Here is a 21,740-nt window from a genome sequence, read left to right on the forward strand (position 1 = left end):
TTCATCCCTAGACACTTCAGCTCTAACTGTATCTTGTAGAGTTACAGGATGCCTGGAATTAACTTGGGCAGCTCTTCCTCTAATCTGTCCTGAGGCAGCAGAGAGCTGACGTAGCCTAGAGCTTCCACTATTCGAATGTTCATTTTGGAGAACTCCTTCTCAAGCCACATCTTGAACAGTGAAGTATAGACAATGTTGATCTCAGTGGAGAAAAACTTAGTCACTATAGGGACTGAGGCATTATCCACATTTCTCAAATAGATCAGGATGCTCTTGCTAAAACTACCCAGCTCTGAGGTGAATACACCATTTCAGCTCATCATGTTCAACTCCAATGAGAGCTGGAATCATGGTCCTTAAAATAGATTTCAGAAAAAGCACCATTCAATACACATTTTCCGTTGACATTTTTGTCAAGGTCGTCCCCATGTACACATTGCTTGAAATTCTCCATCGTGAATTGGACAACTTCATTAATAAACCTGAAGCTCCTGGCAACCAGGAGATTGCATGCCGCTCTCTGGCAGTTAGCATGTGCTTCTGTTAACTGAGTCATCCATAGTGGTAACTTTCTGAGCTAGCACTTGGTTAATTTGATCAGGGGTGTCATGCTCTCCAATACTACAACAGTCTGTTCAGCTGGCAGCATGTCATGGTGGGACAGAGAGGTATGGCAGGTCATTAACACTGTTTCTGGGTGGTGACATCTCTGTTCATCTGACTTTTACCTGCTGAGAACTTTCATCTTCCTCAGCAGTCATCTTCATGGGGCCACTGGAAATGATTCCACGTTGTGATACATTTTAGAAATATTTCCACGGCTTGAGACTCAAAGACTAAAATTCCTCAGTTCAGTATTACATAGGTTGTTGCTGCCCTCTCACTAACGATGTGTCCTGTCAGCATTGAAACCTGTAGCTGTCTAATATATTCTAAGCAGCTTGGTCCTGCTTTTTGCTGTAAGTTACTGTTTTTCAGTCTGAAGAAACGTTTTAACCAAATCATTTCTGTGACTAATTATCACTTAAAGACTGTCCTCGTTCACTCACAGTCTGAAATCAAATTTCTCCTGTCCCTTTCCTCTCCAGTGATTAGTGCTGTTCCTTTACACACAATATTTCTAATACGCTCTTCAATGATCATCCTAGATTTGGATGGATTTGATGAACACACTTGTTTTTAAAGTCTCTTCTTGTTTCTCTCTCACCTACAAATGAACACTGTGTGCCACTTTGTTGTATCTTGTCCACCCCTTCTGTCTCTGGGTTGCTATGGTTTCCATTGTGAAGTCAGGTGACACAACCCCACGGTTGTTATGTGTCCCCTGGGTCGTGTGCCCATAGAAGTCCTGCCTGCTGTTGGTGGCGGATGATGCGGATTAAGATGAGTGCGGGTTAAGGAACAGACCTGAGATACATTGATAAGGCAACAATTTCAACTCTTGGCAGCCATGTTGCATTGGCAGTTGTTTGTTCCTAATATAGACCCTATAGTACCACAGGCCTTCAAAGTACTCGTGCCAAAATATATAGAAATGGAATTGTAGCACAGATATCGCTAGTAAAATGGCCCAAATTGAAATGTTCATGTAATTCGATATCAAATTTAAGTGCTTTAAAAAGATCTGACCCACTGACCTTTCACTGGTTAGAAGTGAAGGCATAATTTCCTGCCCATGCCAAAATGGGGGAACAATCAAGGGCCTACACTCCAGTAGTATAGTCTTAGATAATATGAAACAGGTCAGATGCCATTTGTATTTGACTGGAAAGGATGATTTCATAACTCCCGAGCAACATAATTGGGTTTTTACATACATTACCGTCTAAACAAAGTCTTTATTTGTGTGCTGACAGGAAGCAAATTCTGAAGGGATTGAAGCTGTTTCATGATGTATGCTGTGACATCAGAGCAGTTTGTGTGACATTAGAAAGAATGTCCCGTTTCTATTGTGTAAAGTGGAATCTCGAGTGTTGGAACCCAGAAATAGAGGATTGATGGTCCTCAGCTGTACCCCAAGTGTGTGGGTTTTTATGGCACAAAACCATGGAAAAAGTAGGTGCAGCCCCATTACAAGACATCTTTGTCCCAATTCCACACCCACTGAACCTCTAGTTGTGATTCATATACCTTGGTCTCTCTCCATACAATTCTGGTACCATGTTATCCTATGAACACATCACCCTGTTCCACCTCTTTTGCCTTTCCTTTAAGATCCTCATTCTCTACCATGGCCCCCAAGCTCCACTCCAAATTTCTCACCGAAATCTCCTCCCTCCTTTTCTCCCTCAGCCTCCACACTGAGTGATTCCTCATCTGCTGACTAACCAACTTCCCTTCTTGGTTCCCATGCCAGCTGACATTGTAAGTAGTTCCCTCTCTTCAGGTGCTGTCCCCCTCCCTTTCAAAACATCGATCACCCCTCCTCAACGAACCCACACTCAACTCCTTCTGTCTTTGAAAACTACCACCCCATCTCCAACTTCCCATTCCTCTCCAAAGACCTTGAAAGTGTTGTTGCCTACCAAATCCATGACCATCTTTCCAACAACTCCATGTTTAAATCCCTCCAATTCGTTTACCGGTCCTATTACAGCATTGAAATGGCCCTAATCAAAGTCACAAATGGCATCCTATGTGATTGTGACTGCGGTACACTATCCCTACTCTTCCTTCTCAAACTCTCTGCAGCCTTTGACACAGTCGAACACACCAACCTCCTCCAACTCCTCTCCTCTGTTGTCCGGCTCAGTGGGATTGCCCTCATGGATAATGTTACACATCGCTTCAAAAAAAGGGAACAGAATAAACCAGGTAATTACAGACCAATTAGACTCCTCAGCAGTTAAAAGATAGCACTAGAGACCAAAATAAGGGATAGTATTAATCAGCACTTGGAAAGGCATGTGACGAATCAGGGACAGTAAACGTAGGCTAATCAGGGACAGTCAGCACAGAGCTAAGCAGAGTCAGTCAACGTGGATTTGTAAACGTCAGGTCAGGCCTGGCTAAGTTAATTGAATTCTTCAAGAGACAGAAATTAAATGGAGTGAATGTGTATATTTGATACCCAAATTTAACTCCGAGTAGGAATTGCGGGTGCGGGGGCCAAAGCGGGCAGCAAAGTTAACTGAGTACTCTGTTGCTCTTACTGCGACTGAGTGCCCTGTCTCTTTTGCTGTGATCCACTGCCTTGTGTCAAGCAGAGAAGAGCCACGAGGCAGATCCTTGGTGTCACGGGTCTGAGTTATTAGTAAAGATTAGAGATTTGGGCTATTCATCTAGAAAAAGGCATCGGAGAGGTCATCTCATAGAAATTTATAAGCTAGTAAATGATATGGAAAAGATGAATCCTGAATATTAATATTAGTAAGTTAAATTGTGGGAATATGACGAGGGGGCACAGGTTCAAACTAGTAAAAGGTAACTTTAGGGCTGATATCAGGAACTTTTTATTCATGCAGAGAGTGATTAACACTTGGAATGGATTTCCAGAAAAAGTAGTGGAGGCGTTGTTAAGAAATAATGGGCATAAATTTCTCAGCACCTCAAACTGGTGTGATTCTGGTGGCACTGCAATGATTGCACGCTGGAACACAGGCCAGAGGACTGAAGTAAATTTGTCCTCGGGCTTCACACAATAAATCAAATGCGTTCCTGGCATCAATCGGGCCCTTAAGAATTTCACCCCGTGTTGAGGCCCAGAGTTAAGTCCGGGGTGGGGGAAGCAATTGGGAGGGGGTGAAGGTGGGCCAGTAGTTGTCCAAGAGGAGTCCTAAGGTTCCTTCCGACTTCACAAATTACTGAAAATTTCCGAAATTGTGGGCCTTTTTTGATTGGTCTCCAGTGGTCCCTTTAAGGAAACGCATCACAAGCAAACGAGGGCAAACAAATCTAGTGCCACCTAAAAAGAGGTCCCAACCAATTTAGCAGTGGCCCAATCTGCCGTGCAGATTGGGCGCGGGCCTCTGCCTAGCTAAATCGTTTATTCTTGTGCCCGTTTTAGGCCTGTAAAACGGTCACGACGATGTTTAATTTAGACCCAATTACATTCTGCATAGGGAGGGAAGGTTGGTTCTGGATGGATCAACTAATATGGTCCAAATGACCTTCCTTATCCATAACGACCTTGTGAGCATTTCATCTGAATGGCAGCATCTCCAACATTGCAGCATTCCGAGTACTGCAATGAAGTATCAGCCTAGATTATGTGCTTCAGTTTTGGAGTAAGGCTTAGAACCCATGACCTTCTAACTCAGTGGTGAGAATACTAACACTGAGCAAAGATGACATGTTGAGCTCAGAATCAACTCACAATTTAATTCGTGCCGCAGTAACCAAGGGCAGTGAAGGACATATAAACCTGGCAATTAAATCTACAATTTTAGAATTTTAGAATTTTTGTACATTATACTTGTAATAAGAAATTAATTACTTTTCCAAGTTTAAAAGGTTTGAAGTTAATAATTTAGGTTATCAATTTACTTTACATTTCAACATCGTCCTTCTTCGTGAAAGAGTGATTCTCCTTTTTTGTCAAGTTGGCTGACAAATGCTCTCTACATTAATTTTAAAATGAATACAATGACTCCACGTCTGACAAAATTCAAATGATAAATTTTATTTGAACTAATATTTAGGCACGTGAGAAAATGGGGCCAATTTTCAATTATAGCATACATTGTACAGGAAGTGGGTGGTGCGATCGCATGCCCACCTGATGGCACTAGCAAGAGACCCATACCCTTTTCATGTGAATTTGTTCAACAAGTTGAAAGTGGCAAATCTAGAGGCAAACCATGGACCCAAGCTGGAAGTTAAATGTCAAAGGGATGGAAGGAAAATCGAGTTGGACAAGCCTCGGATGGCCAGTGGGGTGGGAGGATTTTGTTTAAAAATGTTATTCTGCCCACTGCCCCATTTTTCAGCCTGAATGAGGAGGTAGACAGATGAAAATCACTCCCTATCTCTTTTTTTTTAAAGTCTGAGGGTGATAGTAAAGTCTCCAAGATCTGTTACTCTGAGGTGGTACAGTATCAAAACTTAATTTTTCTCATCTCTGTGAGTACATAAAAACTTGGGAATGTACAGGATCAGAAAAAACAATTTTGATTTATCTGACTATCTCCACAGTTCAAAAGTAGATAGTTCACTACCCAAATCCCTGAGGCAAATTGGACTTTGCTTGTGTTGCCTGAGTTGATTTTTTAAAAAACTTATAATATTTCTGTAATGCTAGATTCAGCATTTTTACTCATCAATAAGCCTGCAGCCTAGAATCAGACTGGTTACAATGATGATCTGAAGTGTTAATTCGTAATTCAAAAGGAGGATTGTTGTGTATTGTCTCAAACATTTTAGGCTATTGTTGAGGAGATGGTTCTTGCAACACCTGAGGGTTTAGGTGTCGTTCCATTCCATTCCCACAGCAGGGATCTTAAAGAGGCAGATGCTGGGAAGTTTCCTCCTCCCACATCAAAGGGCAAATGTTTACCTCAAGGCAGTAACTGTGATTGATGGCTTAGTAGACCATTTCATTGACCACATTGTATCTTAAAAAGAGAGGACTTTTTCTCTTTCTCTCTCTAAGGCGCAGAATGGGTGAAATTGGTCTTCAGTGATAGTGCAAAATGGGCAGTAATGATTTTATGGAAAACAAAATTGGGCAGGGTGTAAAATGAACTGCCAATTTGTTACCACTCGTTTTGCACTAATGCTGAAGACCGATTTCCCTCAAGAGTTGTCAATGTTTTCTCAACAGCATCAAGAAGCTGTTTGTGTTTTAAAAGTCCAAACCGGCTTAGCTTTGAAAGTTTAGCTAGAGAAGGTGGGCTCATTTTTTTGATGTGGAGATGCCGTTTTTTTGAGAGTCAGTTGCGTCTTTATTGTTTTGAGAGTCAGTTGCGTCTTTATTGTTTTCTATAACTGAGAGGTATAGGGAAGCTGATTGTCTAATCTGTACACTGTACATTCTTATGTTTTATGTAAATAAACCAGTTGATGGTCTAAAGCTGTGCTTTGTCTTGCGTCAGTCCACCTTCCATAAAAAGGGAAACATTCATGTGGCAGCACACCGTGGAGAAAGGATTTGCATCCACATAGAAGCTTCCACGTCATTAGAATTATCCAAAGCAATTCACAACCAATTAATTACTTTTGAAATATAGTCACTCTTGTAATGTAGGCAAACAAGGCAGCATTGAAGTTAGTGGAGCATACACCTGGGCGGGGTGTAAAACGGAGGTCCAACCCAAGCCCGCCTTGTTCCCACCCGGGTGTTAGGTTAAGATCGGGGCTTTCATTGCAGTACTTGAAAGTAGCCAATATATGGAGTGAGGGTTCTCTATTATGATCTCTCAGTCATGATGTCACTTATCTAAATATTGGACCGAAATGGTGCTCTCCAGATTATAGGAGATGCAAGATCTGCTTACAGGACTGACCGGTGATGCTGAATCCGAATAAATATCTATCATAAAGAACTGAAAAGTGTAATAATCCCTCGATTGATTTTCTTGCCAAATGCTTGTTCACTCCCTTTTAAAAATGTTGATATTATCAGCCTGAGTTGCCTCCCAGAGCAGCTTATTCCAAACATTCACCAACCTCTTGTGTAAAATAGTTCTCTGTTCTGTTCATTCACTTCCTCTTCTGACCTTCATTCCTTGACACCTCGTTATCATTCTCAGGGCCACGGTAAACAGCATTTCAGAGTCCAACCAGAAAGATTTCTGAATACTTGAATAAAATCTCCTCTCAGTGTCCTCTTCTTCAGTAAACAAACTCAGCTTCTATTGTCCCTCCTTGTCACTCAGTATCTGATGCCACACATTTTCCATGATGTCCTACCCATAATGTGGTGACCAGAACTGCACATAGTTCTCTAGATGGGAATGAAGTACTGTAACTTGTGTTCTATTCCACGCATCTTATAACATAAGAACATAAGAAATAGGAGCAGGAGTAGGCCATTTGGCCCCTCGAGCCTGCTCCGCCATTCAATAAGATCATGACTGATCTTCAACCTCAACTCCACTTTCCCGCCCTATCCCCATATCCCTTGATTCTCTTAGTGTCCAAAAATCTATCAATCTCAGCCTTGAATATAGCCAACCACTGAGCATCCACAGCTTTCTGGGGTAGGGAATTCCAAAGATTCACAACCCCCTGAGTGAAGAACTTTCTCCTCATCTCAGTACAAAATGGCTGATCCCTTATCCTGAGAGTATGCCCCCTAGCTCTAGCCTCTCCAGCCAGGGTAAACAGCCTCTCAGCATCTACTCTGTCAAGTCCTCTCAGAATCTTATATGCTTCAGTGAGATCATCACCAGAGAGTATAGGCCCATTCTACTTAATCTCTCCTCAAGGAACAACCCTCTCATCCCAGGAATCAATCTAGTGAACCTCTGTTGCACTGCCTCTAAGGCAAGTATATCTTTCCTTAGGTAAGGAGACCAAAACTGTACACAGTACTCCAGGTGTGGTCTCACCAAAGCCCTGTACAATTGTGGCAAGACTTCCTTACTCTTGTACTCCAACCCCCTTGCAATAAAGGCCAACATACCATTTGCCTTCCTAATTGCTTGCTGCACATTAACTTTCTGCATTTCATGTACAAGGACACCCAAATCCCTCTGAACACTCTCACAGTTTCTCACCATTTAAAAAATATTCTGTTTTTCTATTCTTCCTACCAATGTGAATAACCTCACATTTCCTCACATTATACTCCATCTGCCACCTTCTTGTCGACTCACTTAACCTGTCTATATCCCTTTGCAGACTCTTTGTGTCCTCCTCACAGCCTACTTTCCCACCTGGCTTTGTATTGTCAGCAAATTTGGATACATTACATTCGGTCCCTTCATTTAAGTCATTAATATGGATTATAAATAGCTGAGGCCCAAGCACTGATCCTTGCGACACCCCACTAGTTACAAACTGCCAACCTGAAGATGACCTGTTTATTTCTACTCTCTGTTTTCTGTCCGTTAACCAGTCTTCCATCCACGCAAATATATTACCCCCAACCCCATGAGCCCTTATCTTGTGTAACAACCTTTTATGTGGCACCTTATCGAATGCCTTTTGAAAATCTAAATATACTACATCCACTGGTTCCCCTTTATCTATGCTGCCACTAACATCCTCAAAAAACTCTAATAGATTTGTCAAACATGACTTCCATTTCAGAAAACCATGTTGACTCTGCCTAATTATATTATGATTTTCTAAGTGTCCCGTTACCACGTCCTTAATAATAGATTCCAGCATTTTCCAAATGACTGATGTCGGGCTAACTGGCCTGTAATTTCCTTGTTTTCTCTCTCCTTCCTTTCATGAATAGCAATGTTACATTTGCTACCTCCCAATCTGCTGGGACCGTTCTAGATTCTAGGGAATTTTGGAAGATCACAACCAATGCATCCACTATCTCTGCAGCCACCTCTTTTAGAACTCTAGGGTGTAGGCCATCAGGTCGAGGGGATTTGTCGGCATTTAGTCCCATTAATTCCTCCAGTGCTGATTCTTTACTAATATTAATCACTTTAAGATCCTCACTCTCATTAGACCCTTGGTTCCCCACTATTTCTGGTATGTTCTTTATGTTTTCAATTGTGAAGACAGATTCAAAATATTTGTTTAACGTCTCTGCCATTTCCTTATTTCCCTTTATAATTTCTCCTGTCTCAGCCTTTAAGGGATCGACGTTTACATTTGTTACTCTCTTCCTTTTTGCATACTTGTAGAAGCTCTTACAATGTGTTTTTATATTTCTTGCTAGTTTACTCTCATATTCTGCTTTCTCCTTCTTTATCAATTTTTTAGTCATCCTTTGCTGGTTTCTAAAATTCTCAATTCCCTGGCTTACTACTCTTCTTGGCAACATTATAAGCCTTTTCTTTTTTAATCTAATACTATCCTTAACTTCTTTTGTTAGCCACAGGTGGATCACTTTTCCCGTGGAGTTTTTATTCTTCAGTGGAATGTATATTCGTTGAGAATTATGAAATATTTCTTTAAATGTTTGCCATTGCTTATCTACCGTTATATCTTTTAATCTAATTTCCCAATCAACCTTAGCCAACTCGCCCCTCATACCTATGTAATTGGTTTTGTTTAAGTTTAAGACTCTAGTTTCAGACTTAAGTACGTCACTCTCGAACTCAATATGCAATTCTATCATATTAGGATTACTCTTCCCCAAAGGATCCTTTACTATGAGATTACTAGTTAACCTTGTTTCATTACACAAGACAAGATCTAAAATAGCCCATTCCCTGGTTGTTTCCACGACGTATTGTTCTCGGAAACTGTCTCGAATGCATTCCATGAACTCGTCCTCCAATCTACTTTTGCCAATTTGATTTGTCCAGTCTCTTTGAAGATTAAAGTCCCCCACGATTATTGCATTACCTTTGTTACAAGCTCCTCTTATTTCTTGATTTATACTCTGTCCAAAAGTATAACTACTGTTAGGGGGCCTGTAAACTACTCCCACCAGTGTTTTCTGCTCCTTGTTATTTTTTATTTCCACCCATACTGATTCTACCTCCTGATCTTCCGAGCCATGATCCTTTTTCACTACTGTCTTTATGCCACCCTTTATTATCAGGGCTACCCTCCCTCCTTTTCCATTTTATCTGTATTTTTGAAAAGTCAAATACCCTGTAATATTTAGTTCCCAAGCTTGCAGCCACGTCTCAATAATGGCTACTAGATCAAACCTATTTATCTCTATTTGTATCATTAATTCATCTATCTTGTTACAAAAGCTTTGTGCATACAGATAAAGCACCTTTAATTTTAACTTTTTACTATTTTTCCTTGATTTGACTTTATTCACTTCCCATGTGTCCCTTCCTGACACACTCTGCTTATCTTTACCCAAATCGCTACACTGCTGTATGGCCTTGGCTTTTCTCTTTAGATTTATAAAATTACCCTTACCTGAACCCTCCCCCGATCTTTTTAGTTTAACACCCTATCTACCGACCACCCTAGTTACTCGATTCGCCAGGACTCTGGTCCCAGCCCTGTTTAAGTGGAGCCCGTCCCAATGGAACAGCTCCCCTCTTTCCCCAGTACTGATGCCAGTACCCCATGAATTGAAATCCCTGTCTCCCACACCACTCTTTGAGCCATGCTGATCTGTTTGACCCTATGCCAATTTGCACGTGGCTCAGGTAGTAATCCAGAGATTATTACCTTTGAGGTTCTGCTTATTAATTTGGACCCTAGCTCCTCAAACTCCCTCAGCAGAACCTCATTCCTAGTTCTACCTATTTCACTGGTTCCTACAAGGACCACAACAATTGAATCCTCCCCCTGATACTCTAAGTTCTTCTCCAGCCGCGAGGAGGTACCATTAACCCTGGCACCGGGCAGGCAACTTCAGGACTCCTGGTCATGGCTGCAGAGAACAGTGTTCATCCTCCTGCCTATACTATCCCCTACAACTACCACATTCCTTTTTACTCCCCTCACTTAAATGGCCTCCTGTACCATCGTGCCATTGTCAAATTGCCCATTCTCCCTGCAGTCTTTGTTCTCATCCACACGGGTAGCAAGTACTTTGTACCTGTTGGACAAGGTCAAAGGCTGAGGCTCCTCCGTCACTGCATCCTGGGTCCCCATACTTGTCTAACTCACAGTCACATCCTCCTGTTCCTGACCACTGACCAAATCTAAACCACTACCTAACCTAAGAGGTGTGACTGCCTCCTGGATCAAAGCATCCAGATAACGCTCCCCCTCCCTGATGCATCGCAATGTCTGCAGTTCGGACTCCAGCTCAACAACTCTGAGCCAAAGTTCCTCGAGTTGAAGACACTTACTGCAGATGTAGTTGCTCGGGATCTCGCTGCTCTCCACCAACTCCCATATGCTGCAGTTACGACTGTTCTCAATACTGGTGCAGTACTGACCACCGTTGGCACACACTGCGCAGATGGAGTCAACAATCTGTCCACCAATACCCAAATCTTTTTCCTGTACATTATATTATCAATAGTTACTCTCCTTCCCTAATCTCATCCCTATGCACTCATGGGGGGTCATTTTGATTTTGTACGATAGTGTAAAATGGGATCAGCCACCTGTTAAGAACATAAGAACATAAGAAATTGGAGCAGGAGTAGGCCAATCGGCCCCTCGAGCCTGCTCCGCCATTCAATAAGATCATGGCTGATCTGATCCCAACTACAAATCTAAAGAACACAAGAAGTCGGAGCAGGACCCGGCCACATAGCCCCTGGGCCCTCTCCGCCACCCACAGGGCATTGACCGATCCGAACTCAGCTTCATGTCCAATTTCCTGCCCGCTCCCCATAACCCCTAATTCCCTTTACTTCTAGGAAACTGTCTATTTCTGTTTTAAATTTATCTAATGATGTAGCTTCCACAGCTTCCTGGGGCAGCAAATTCCACAGACCTACCACCCTCTGAGTGAAGAAGTTTCTCCTCATCTCAGTTTTGAAAGAGCAGCCCCTTATTCTAAGATTATGCCCCCTAGTTCTAGTTTCACCCATCTTTGGGAACATCCTTACCGCATCCACCCGATCAAGACCCTTCACAATCTTATATGTTTCAATAAGATCGCCTCTCATTCTTCTGAACTCCAATGAGTAGAGTCCCAATCTACTCAACCTCTCCTCATATGTCCGCCCCCTCATCCCCGGGATTAACCGAGTGAACCTTCTTTGTACTGCCTCGAGAGCAAGTATGTCTTTTCTTAAGTATGGAGACCAAAACTGTATGCAGTATTCCAGGTGCGGTCTCACCAATACCTTATATAACTGCAGCAATACCTCCTTGTTTTTATATTCTATCCCCCTAGCAATAAAAGCCAACATTCCGTTGGCTTTCTTGATCACCTGCTGCACCTGCATACCAACTTTTTGATTTTCTTGCACTAGGACCCCCAGATCCCTTTGTACTGCAGTACTTTCCAGTCTCTCGCCATTAAGAAAATAACTTGCTCTCTGATTTTTCCTGCCAAAGTGCATAACCTCACATTTTCCAATATTATATTGCATCTGCCAAATCTCCGCCCACTCACCCAGCCTGTCTATGTCCCCTTGCAGGTTTTTTATGTCCTCCTCACTCTCTACTTTCCCTCCCATCTTTGTATCATCTGCAAATTTTGATATGTTGCACTCGGTCCCCTCCTCCAAATCATTAATATAGATTGTAAAGAGTTGGGGACCCAGCACCGACCCCTGTGGAACACCACTGGTTACTGGTTGCCAGTCCGAAAATGAACCATTTATCCCAACTCTCTGCTTCCTGTTCGATAACCAATCCTCCACCCATGCCAGAATATTACCCCCAATCCCGTGATTTTTTATCTTAAGTAATAATCTTTTATGTGGCACCTTGTCGAATGCCTTCTGGAAGTCTAAATACACTACGTCCACTGGTTCCCCTTTATCCACCCTATACGTTATATCCTCGAAGAACTCAAGCAAATTTGTCAGACATGACTTCCCCTTCATAAAGCCATGCTGACTTTGTCCTATTAAATTATGCTTATCTAAATGTTCCGTTACTGTCTCCTTAATAATAGACTCCAAAATTTTACCCACCACAGATGTTAAGCTAACTGGCCTATAATTTCCAGCCTTCTGCCTACTACCCTTTTTAAATAACGGTGTTACATTAGCAGTTTTCCAATCTGCCGGGACCTCTCCTGAGTCCAGGGAATTTTGGAAAACTATCACCAAAGCATCCACAATCCCTACTGCCACTTCCCTCAAGACCCTAGGATGGAAGCCATCAGGTCCAGGGGATTTATCCGCCTTGAGTCCCATTATTTTACTGAGTACCATCTCTTGAGTGATTTTAATCGTCTTTAGCTCCTCCCCCCCGAGGATCTCTCCCGATTTTCATTTGTTGGGTGGCTGATCCAATATCGCCCGTCTATCTGTCAAAGTCAAAATTACCCCCCATGATGTTCACACAGTCAGTGCCACTTTGGATCTATAACGTTATAGACTGTTCTTGTGCTAAATTTTTGGTATCATGAGCATGAGTGCAACATAAAATCCATAGGGCCAGAAATTGCTTGTAAGATAACAGTGAGTCTAATCGTGCTCACCGTTACTAATGAGCAAATCGAGGAGCAAGTTCCGGCGACCGCACATGTGCAGTCAAAGGTGGGAAATCCGGAACTTGCTCTTCCTGATTCACCGGTGATCTGAAAGCTCCGCAGATTGACAGCTCGCTGGCTGGCTCTCAGTTGAAATCAAAAGAGAAGCATGAACTTGCTGCTGGAACATGGAAAGTAGCCACCAAAAATAGACTAAAAACTTAGGGCTGCTCTGAACTGGCACTAGGAGCCTGTTCTGCCACCATGTTAATCTCGCGCATAATTAATAAAGCCAGGATTCAGTCGAAAGGAGCTTTTTAGCTGCCAGTGAATTGTTTAAAAACTCTGAGAGATGGGTGTCAGAACTTTTAAGTGTAGCATCTCATTCTTCTGGATTTTAATAGTTTTTGGACATTTAAAAAAAATTGAAATTAAAAAATGTAAAATTTTTATTTTTTAACTTTTTTTTCAGTCTCTTTTATCTCTGTTTTTTAATCCTATCCTCTCTTTATTTCACTTTCTCTATCTGATGTTAAAGTACATTTACTAGTCTTATCTGGCACTTCCTGGTTCTTTGCGAAGTTTGTAAATGAACTTCACTTCCTGGTTCTCTCGGCTTGGCTTGCTTCAAGCTGATTGGTGGACGGGACATGGCGATCCTCTCCTCCTCTCACAGCTCAGAGAAGCCCGGGGAAGGACTGCTGCACTTCTTGCAGGTCTCAATTAAACCACATTGACGGCCAGAAGACCGCAAAAAGTTTGTGGGTGAGTTAGTTACTTACGAGTGGCGGGCGACATGTGTTCACCGCTCAGCGTAATTTCGGGCCCAAAGTATAATAAGTAAATAAAACAGCCAACTGGTTTCCTGAATGGATCAAATTTCAAAAACCAATGTCCAACTTTAAAATTCATAAAAGGTCAACACAAAAAATATTTTTTACAAAATCCTCTGCCTAAATTCACATTGTGTGGAGATGCCGGTGATGGACTAGGGTTGACAATTGTAAACAATTTTACAACACCAAGTTATAGTCCAGCAATTTTATTTTAAATTCACAAGCTTTCGGAGGCTTCCTCCTTCGTCAGGTGAACGATGTGGAAATGAAATCCTCGAAATGAAGTCGCATTTATAATTCACAGAACAATGCTTGGTGATAACAGACAGTTTTTTCAACTGCCCGTTGCCAAGGCAATCAGTGTGCAGACAGACAGGTGTTACCTGCCAGGTCTCAGAATATACAAATCACCAAAAAAAAACAACAAACAAAAAAAAAACAGATTCACATTGTTCTAGTTACTAATACATCCTTGATATACCTTAATGATGTTGTACAGTTAATTGGAGGAAATTCTAATGTAGTACTTAATAATGTACAAAGGGTGATGATATGCTGAATATAAAATTCATCCCAAGGGTGAGGAGAGAACTGAGTAACTGGCAAAAAAGAAAATCCCCTGTTTATTCGTTCAATATTTTGCAGTTTTATATATATATATATATATATAATTAGATAAAGTGTTAAATACAATTTTCTTTCATTATAAAATAATCTTTACTATTTGGTTCTACATCTTCTAGCTTTTCAAGCCTTATCTCCATTATGTGCAGATTACCTGCAGTGTCACACCATTTGTCAGTGCTTCCTGTCATCATTTATACCTGATATAATCCCGCTAGCCATGGTACTAAAAACCCTAGCAGTGTTTAGAATTTAAATCATGATTTGAACACTCAAACAGCCCCCCACCTGTGATCACACAGTACAGTACAAACACAATGCTTGTTGGAGATCTGTGTTGTATGATTTTGTTTTTGTTCATGAGTTGTTAAGTAGTTAACATTTGACTCTGAATCTTGAGTTATGTGTTTGCAATATTAACCAAAATAAAATAATATATTTCATTACCCTCTGTTAAACAACCTTAATTCTGTTTCTGAATAAAGAATAGTTCAGCAATATTCAAATTATAGATTGACAAACATGTTAAAATCTTAATCTCTTAAAAAAATATTTTTTGCACTCATATATCTACTTGTAGTCATTCTCACTATATGTAGACAATATAAATTTCTATTCTAAGATAAATCTTTTAGTCATATCTTTTATTGTACTGAACTCTGATTATGCAAAGTGCCTAATTATTGTTAATTGCATACACAATATAGATGATGGGCAAAGCTGATTGACTGTTCTAATTATACTACTATAATGTCTGATAGATATTAACATTAAATCTGGAGGGAAGAGTTTCCATTGCCTGTTTGATTGCTACAGAACAAATTTGCTTTTATAACACACAGCTGCCTAGCCTTTGGCCTTCCATTCATCACAGTAACTCTGCAGCTGTTGATTTGCTCAACATCTCCCTCACCTCATCTTTGATGCCATCAGCCCAGCAAAATCTTAATTGGCTGTCATCCAAGTCATTCCCCCAGTATGGACCCCATCTTCACTCCCTCAAGTCCAAAGTGTGCAAATTTGAACATACCCAATGCAAAACTGGCTTCGCCATCCATTGCTAGATCTGGTTCAACCACATCAAGCTCTCATGGGCCTTGCTGTCCTCTGCCAAAACTATCCACTACTCTAGGATTATCCTGGAGGGCAAAGACAACCTTAGGCATCTTTACGCCTCGATCAACAACCTCCTTAAATCCCTGTCTTTACTCCATCAACTCTCACCTCTAACAACAAGTGGAAGGAACTTGTGAATTTCTTTGAAACCAAGAAAGAGACTATCCATTCAGCAACAACTGCTGCTTTCCCCTCTTTGCCCACCAAACCAAACTTCTTCCCCAATCCTGCCCACCACAGCCCGAAACACTTATCCCTCTCTATGTTTCTCTCATCTCTCCCTATCTCCAAGCTCATCATCATACCTACCTCCTGCTCCCTCAATTTCATTCCCATTGAGTTCCTGACTACCCAAATCCTCTTCCTGACCCAACCATCTTCAGCTGCTTCATCAATGACCTTCCCTCCATCATAAGGTCAGGAATGGGGCTGTTCACTGATGATTCCACAATGTTCAGCTCCATTCACAGCTCTTCTGATAATAAAGCAGCTTATGCCAGCCTACAGCAGGACCAAGATAATATCCAAGCTTGGACTGACAAATGGCAGGTAACATTTGCATCAAATAAATGCTGGGTAATGACCGTCTTGAACAAGAGAAATCCCACTTATCTCCCTTTGACCTTTAATGGCAATACCATTACTAAGTCCCCACCGTCAACATCATGGGAGTCACAAGTGACCAGCAGCTGAACCAGACCAGCCATACCAATTGGGTTATTGCCAGGAACTGGCGTGAAATTGGTGTTGCGTTGAAAATGTGCACCCGGAGACGAGAGGCTTGCTCCAAATTGCGCCTCAGACTTCATTTCCATAATACCAGCGAGCTACGGACACCAATCCGGTGACCAATGCAGGTTGCCGGTCAGGGACTTCCCGAAACTGGTTGGCTCAGCTGCCAAGCCGGCCCGTAGGCAAGTCCTGGATTGGGAAAACACAAATGGGAGGGGGGCCAAGCGTAGGTCAGCAGCGGCCTGCATTATTACTGCTCTTGCTCCTCCTGACTCCACATTAAGCTCAGCGAAAACCAAAATAATATCTATTCTCCAGCGCTCTCTAGTGGTCCCTTTAAGGATAACTGGTTGGGCTGCCTAGTTTTTGCCCAATTTGGCATCAGGGTCCTGAAACTGGTATTAGACCCCTGATTAGCATATTCAAGAGGTCTGATGCCTGTTTTAGTTTGCCACCCCAGGCACTCAGTGCAAGGTGAGGATAAGAAGGAATCTGTTGTTGTAACAGGAGTGAGCAGGGGGAAGAAAAGAGCTCTGGGAAATGAGGCAAACACAGTGAAGAGTCTTGCTGATCACTGCAGAGGGGAAAACCTCAGCTCAGGAAAAGAGGAGGACATTGAAGAAGCTCCGCTATAGAAAATGGAGTCACCGGTGCAAATACAACAGAGATAAATCAGCCGTGAGAAAGGGATGGAGTCTTTAAAGGTAGCACTGTAGAAAGAGCCATAATACAGGCTTGTAATAGATATTTTTGGAAAGTCGGTCACCCAAAATGGAGGGAGAGCAGCCAGGAAGGGAAGGGAAGGGAAAAGTTAGAGATGGACCATGTGGAGGTGAAGGCTAGGTGGGAATAACGGTATAATTAATGAAATCTCCAGAATCTGAGCAAGAGCAGGAAGAAACAGCCCTTCTTCCCAATGCAATGGAGGAAGAGGTCTGGGAAAGGGTATAAACATGTCTGGAGTTTCTGCACTCATTTACGTTAAAGGACATTGGTCACATTCCCCAATTTATCTAAATCGGCCTGCAACCTATTAACTTGTGCCAAATGATTTACTCCCATGCACCTTTTAGTGTCATCTGCAAATTTACAAATGGATCCATTAATGCCTTCATCCAAATCATTAATGAAAATGATGAACAGCAAAAGTTCCAAATCTGAGCTTTATGGAACTCCCCTTATGACCAGGCCCTATTCAGATCCACTCCCATTAATAACAACATATGTGAGAATATATGAGCCGCCAACCTCAGCACGTCGCTCGTCGCTCACCTCCAGCAGCACTTGCCCTGACACCACGTCGCCGGCCTAAGCGAGACACGGCTGGCAGGAGAAGGCCAGCTTGAAGAACAAGGCGGCGGATACACCTTCTTCTGGAAAGGCAAACCAGAAGAAGAACGCCGTCTCTATCGGGTTGGCTTTGCCATAAAAAACAAATTGCTTGGACGTCTCAACGAATCCACCTGCAGGGTAAGTGAACGCCTCATGACCCTACAGCTCACCTTGGTCCAGAATTGCCCAGGTATGTCCTGTCCACAAAAAGCAGGACAAATCCAATCTGGCCAATTACCGCCCCGTCAGTCTACTCTCAATCATCAGCAAAGTGATGGAAGGTGTCGTCGATAGTGCTTTCAAGCAGCACTTACTCACCAATAACCTGCTCACCGATGCTCAGTTTGGGTTCCGCCAGGACCACTCGGCTCAAGACCTCATTACAGCTTTGGTCCAAACATGGACAAAAGAGCTGAATTCCAGAGGTGAGGTAAGAGTGACTGCCCTGGACATCAAGGCAGCATTTGACCGAGTGTGGCACCAAGAAGCCCGAGTAAAATTGAAGTCAATGGGAATCAGGGGGAAAACTCTCCAGTGGCTGGAGTCATACCTAGCACAAAGGAAGATGGTAGTGGTTGTTGGAGGCCAATCATCTCAGCCCCAGGACATTGCTGCAGGAGTTCCTCAGGGCAGTGTCCTAGGCCCAACCATCTTCAGCTGCTTCATCAATGACCTTCCCTCCATCATAAGGTCAGAAATGGGGATGTTCGCTGATGATTGCACAGTGTTCAGTTCCATTCGCAACCCCTCAAATAATGAAGCAGTCCGAACCCGCATGCAGCAAGACCTGGACAACATCCAGGCTTGGGCTCATAAGTGACAAGTAACATTCGAGCCAGACAAGTGCCAGGCAATGACCATCTCCAACAGGACAGAATCTAACCACCTCCCCTTGACATTCAACGGCATTACCATTGCCGAATCCCCCACCATCAACATCCTGGGGGTCACCATTGACCAGAAACTTAACTGGACCAGCCATATAAATACTGTGGCTACAAGAGCAGGTCAGAGGCTGGGTATTCCGCGGCGAGTGACTCACCTCCTGACTCCCCAAAGCCTTTCCACCATCTACAAGGCACAAGTCAGGAGTGTGATGGAATACTCTCCCCTTGCCTGGATGAATGCAGCTCCAACAACACTCAGGAAGCTCGACACCATCCAGAACAAAGCAGCCCGCTTGATTGGCACCCCATCCACCACCCTAAACATTCACTCCCTTCACCACCGGCGCACTGTGGCTGCAGTTTATACCATCTACAGGATGCACTGCAGCAACTCGCCAAGGCTTCTTCGACAACACCTCCCAAACCCGCGACCTCTACCACCTAGAAGGACAAAAGCAGCAGGCACATGGGAACAACACCACCTGCATGTTCCCCTCCAAGTCACACACCATCCCGACTTGGTAAATATATCGCCGTTCCTTCATCGTCGCTGGGTCAAAATCCTGGAACTCCCTTCCTAACAGCACTCTGGGAGAACCTTCACCACACGGACTGCAGCGGTTCAAGAAGATGGCTCACCACCACCTTCTCACGGGAAATTAGGGATGGGCAATAAATGTTGGTCTTGCCAGCGACGCCCACATCCCATAAGCGAATAATAAAAAAGAAGCAGCACACCACAGTGCCTACGCCCCGACCCTAGACGCAACGGACGAGATAAAAGAGACATTCTACTCTAGCCTTGACCAATCGCTGTCCTGTATCCCAAAGGGAGATAAGCTGATTCTCCTCAGCGACTTCAATGCCAGAGTCGGGAGTGCGCAAACCTTTGGAAAGGCGTGTTAGGCAAAGAAGGCTTAGGGAAAGCAAACCCCAGTGGAGTCCATCTCCCGACGAAATGCTTAGAACATGACCTCGTCATAACGAACACTCTGTTCCGCCAGAGGGACAAGTACAAGAGCTCATGGCAACACTCCCGCTCTAAGGACTGGCACCTAATAGACTACATCATTGTCCGAGCGAGGGACCGCAAAGATATCCGCATCACCCGCGCCATGACTGGAGCCGACGACTGCTGGACTGACCACCGACTCTGCCGCAAGAGACTTAATGTCGCTGGACTTAAAGACCCTGAGAAGAAAGGCCTTCTCAGCCGTCGCCTTACAACCAACCTGGCGCCGACCAACGAACCAGAGCCGCAGAGTGCCCACAGCGTCTGGTCCACCCTAAAAGCCACCATAGTCAGCATCTGCGAGGATACGCTTGGTCTCTCGACCAGGAAACACCAAGACTGGTTCGACGAGAATGATCAGGAGATCCAGGATCTCCTAGACCGCAAGACGTTCCTGAATTGGCAACTCCACCAAAACTCGAGCCAGGGGAAACAAGCCTACAGGCAATTGAAGGCTGAGGTGCAACAAAGAAATCGTGACCTAAAGAACAGATGGTGGGTGGAAAGATCGCAGGAGACTCAGTAACTTGCCGACAACCACGACGTGCGCGGCTTCTTCAGCGCAATTAAAGCCATCTACGGTCCGAGTCCCAGGGACCGACCCAACTGAGAGCCAAAAATGGATAGGTGCTCATCAAAGGCAGAGAGGCAGTCAACGCCTGCTGGAGAGAGCACTTCGAGGACCTCCTCAACCAAGACGCAGACCTCGGCACCATCCCGCAACAGGCTACCTGTCACCGTCTCAGCACAACCCCATCCCGCTGTGAGGTCGAAAAAACCATTCGACAGCTGAAAAATAACAAGGGCTCCGGCGCAGATGGAATCCCCGCTGAAGTACTAAAATATGATGGAGAGGCACTCTTGACACAAATACACGACCTTATCACCCTTGTCTGGAAGGAAGAGAGCATGCCGGGAGATCTCACAGATGCCGTAATTGTGACCATCTTCAAGAAAGGAGATAGGTCCGACTGTGGAAATTACAGCGGGATTTCCCTACTGTCTGCCATGGGAAAGATCATCGCGAGAATCCTCATCAACCGCCTCTTTCTAGTGACCAAAGAGCTCCTCCCTGAGTCTCAATGCAGCTTCTGCCCGTCAAGAGGCACAATAGACATGATGTTTAACGCGCGACAAGTACAGGAAAAGTGGAGGGAGCAGCATCAACCTCTGTACATGACCTCCTTCGATTTCGCAAAGGCCTTAGACTCTGTTAACGTGAGGGATTGTGGAGCATCCTCCTCAAATTCGGCTGCCCGCAGAAATTCGTCACCATTCTCCGCCTGCTCCACGATGACATGCAAGCCATGATCCTCACCAACGGATCCACCACAGACCCAATACAAGTGCAAACTGGGTTCAAGCAGGGCTGCGTCATCACTCCAACACTCTTCTCCATCTTCCTCGCTGCAACACTCCACCCCATCACCATGAAGCTCCCCGCCGGAGTGGAGCTAACCTACAGGACAAACTGTTCAACCTCCAGGCCAGAATCAAGACCACCCCAACTTCTGTCATCGAGCTGCAGTACGCAGACGACGCCCGCGTGTACACACACTCAGAGGCCGTGCTACAAACCATCGTCGACGCATTCACCGAGGCGTATGAGAGAATGGGCCTCAGGCTAAACATCTGGAAAAGAAAGGTCCTCTACCAGCCCGCTCCTGCTACACAACACTGCCTCCCGACCATCAAGATCCTCTGTGAGCCTCTGGACAGCGTGGATCATTTCCCATACCTCGGGAGCCTCCTCTCGGCGTGAGCAGACATCGACGATGAAATTCAACATCGACTCCAATGTGCCAGTGGAGCCTTCTGACGCCTGAGGAACAGAGTATTTGACGACCGAGACCTCAAATCCAGCACCAAGCTCATGGTCTACAGAGCAGCTGTGGTCCCCGCCCTCCTGTACGCATCAGAAACATGGACAATGTACAGCAGACACCTCAAATCCCTGGAGAGATATCACCAACGTTGCCTCCGCAAAAGGCTGCAAATCCACTGGCAGGACAGGCATACCAACGTGAGCGTTCTCTCCCAGGCTAACATCCCCAGTATCGAGGCACTGGTCACACTCAACCAGCTGCGATGGGTGGGCCACATTGTCCGCA

This window comes from Heptranchias perlo, chromosome 5, assembly GCF_035084215.1.
Source record: "Heptranchias perlo isolate sHepPer1 chromosome 5, sHepPer1.hap1, whole genome shotgun sequence".
Classification (NCBI taxonomy): domain Eukaryota; kingdom Metazoa; phylum Chordata; class Chondrichthyes; order Hexanchiformes; family Hexanchidae; genus Heptranchias; species Heptranchias perlo.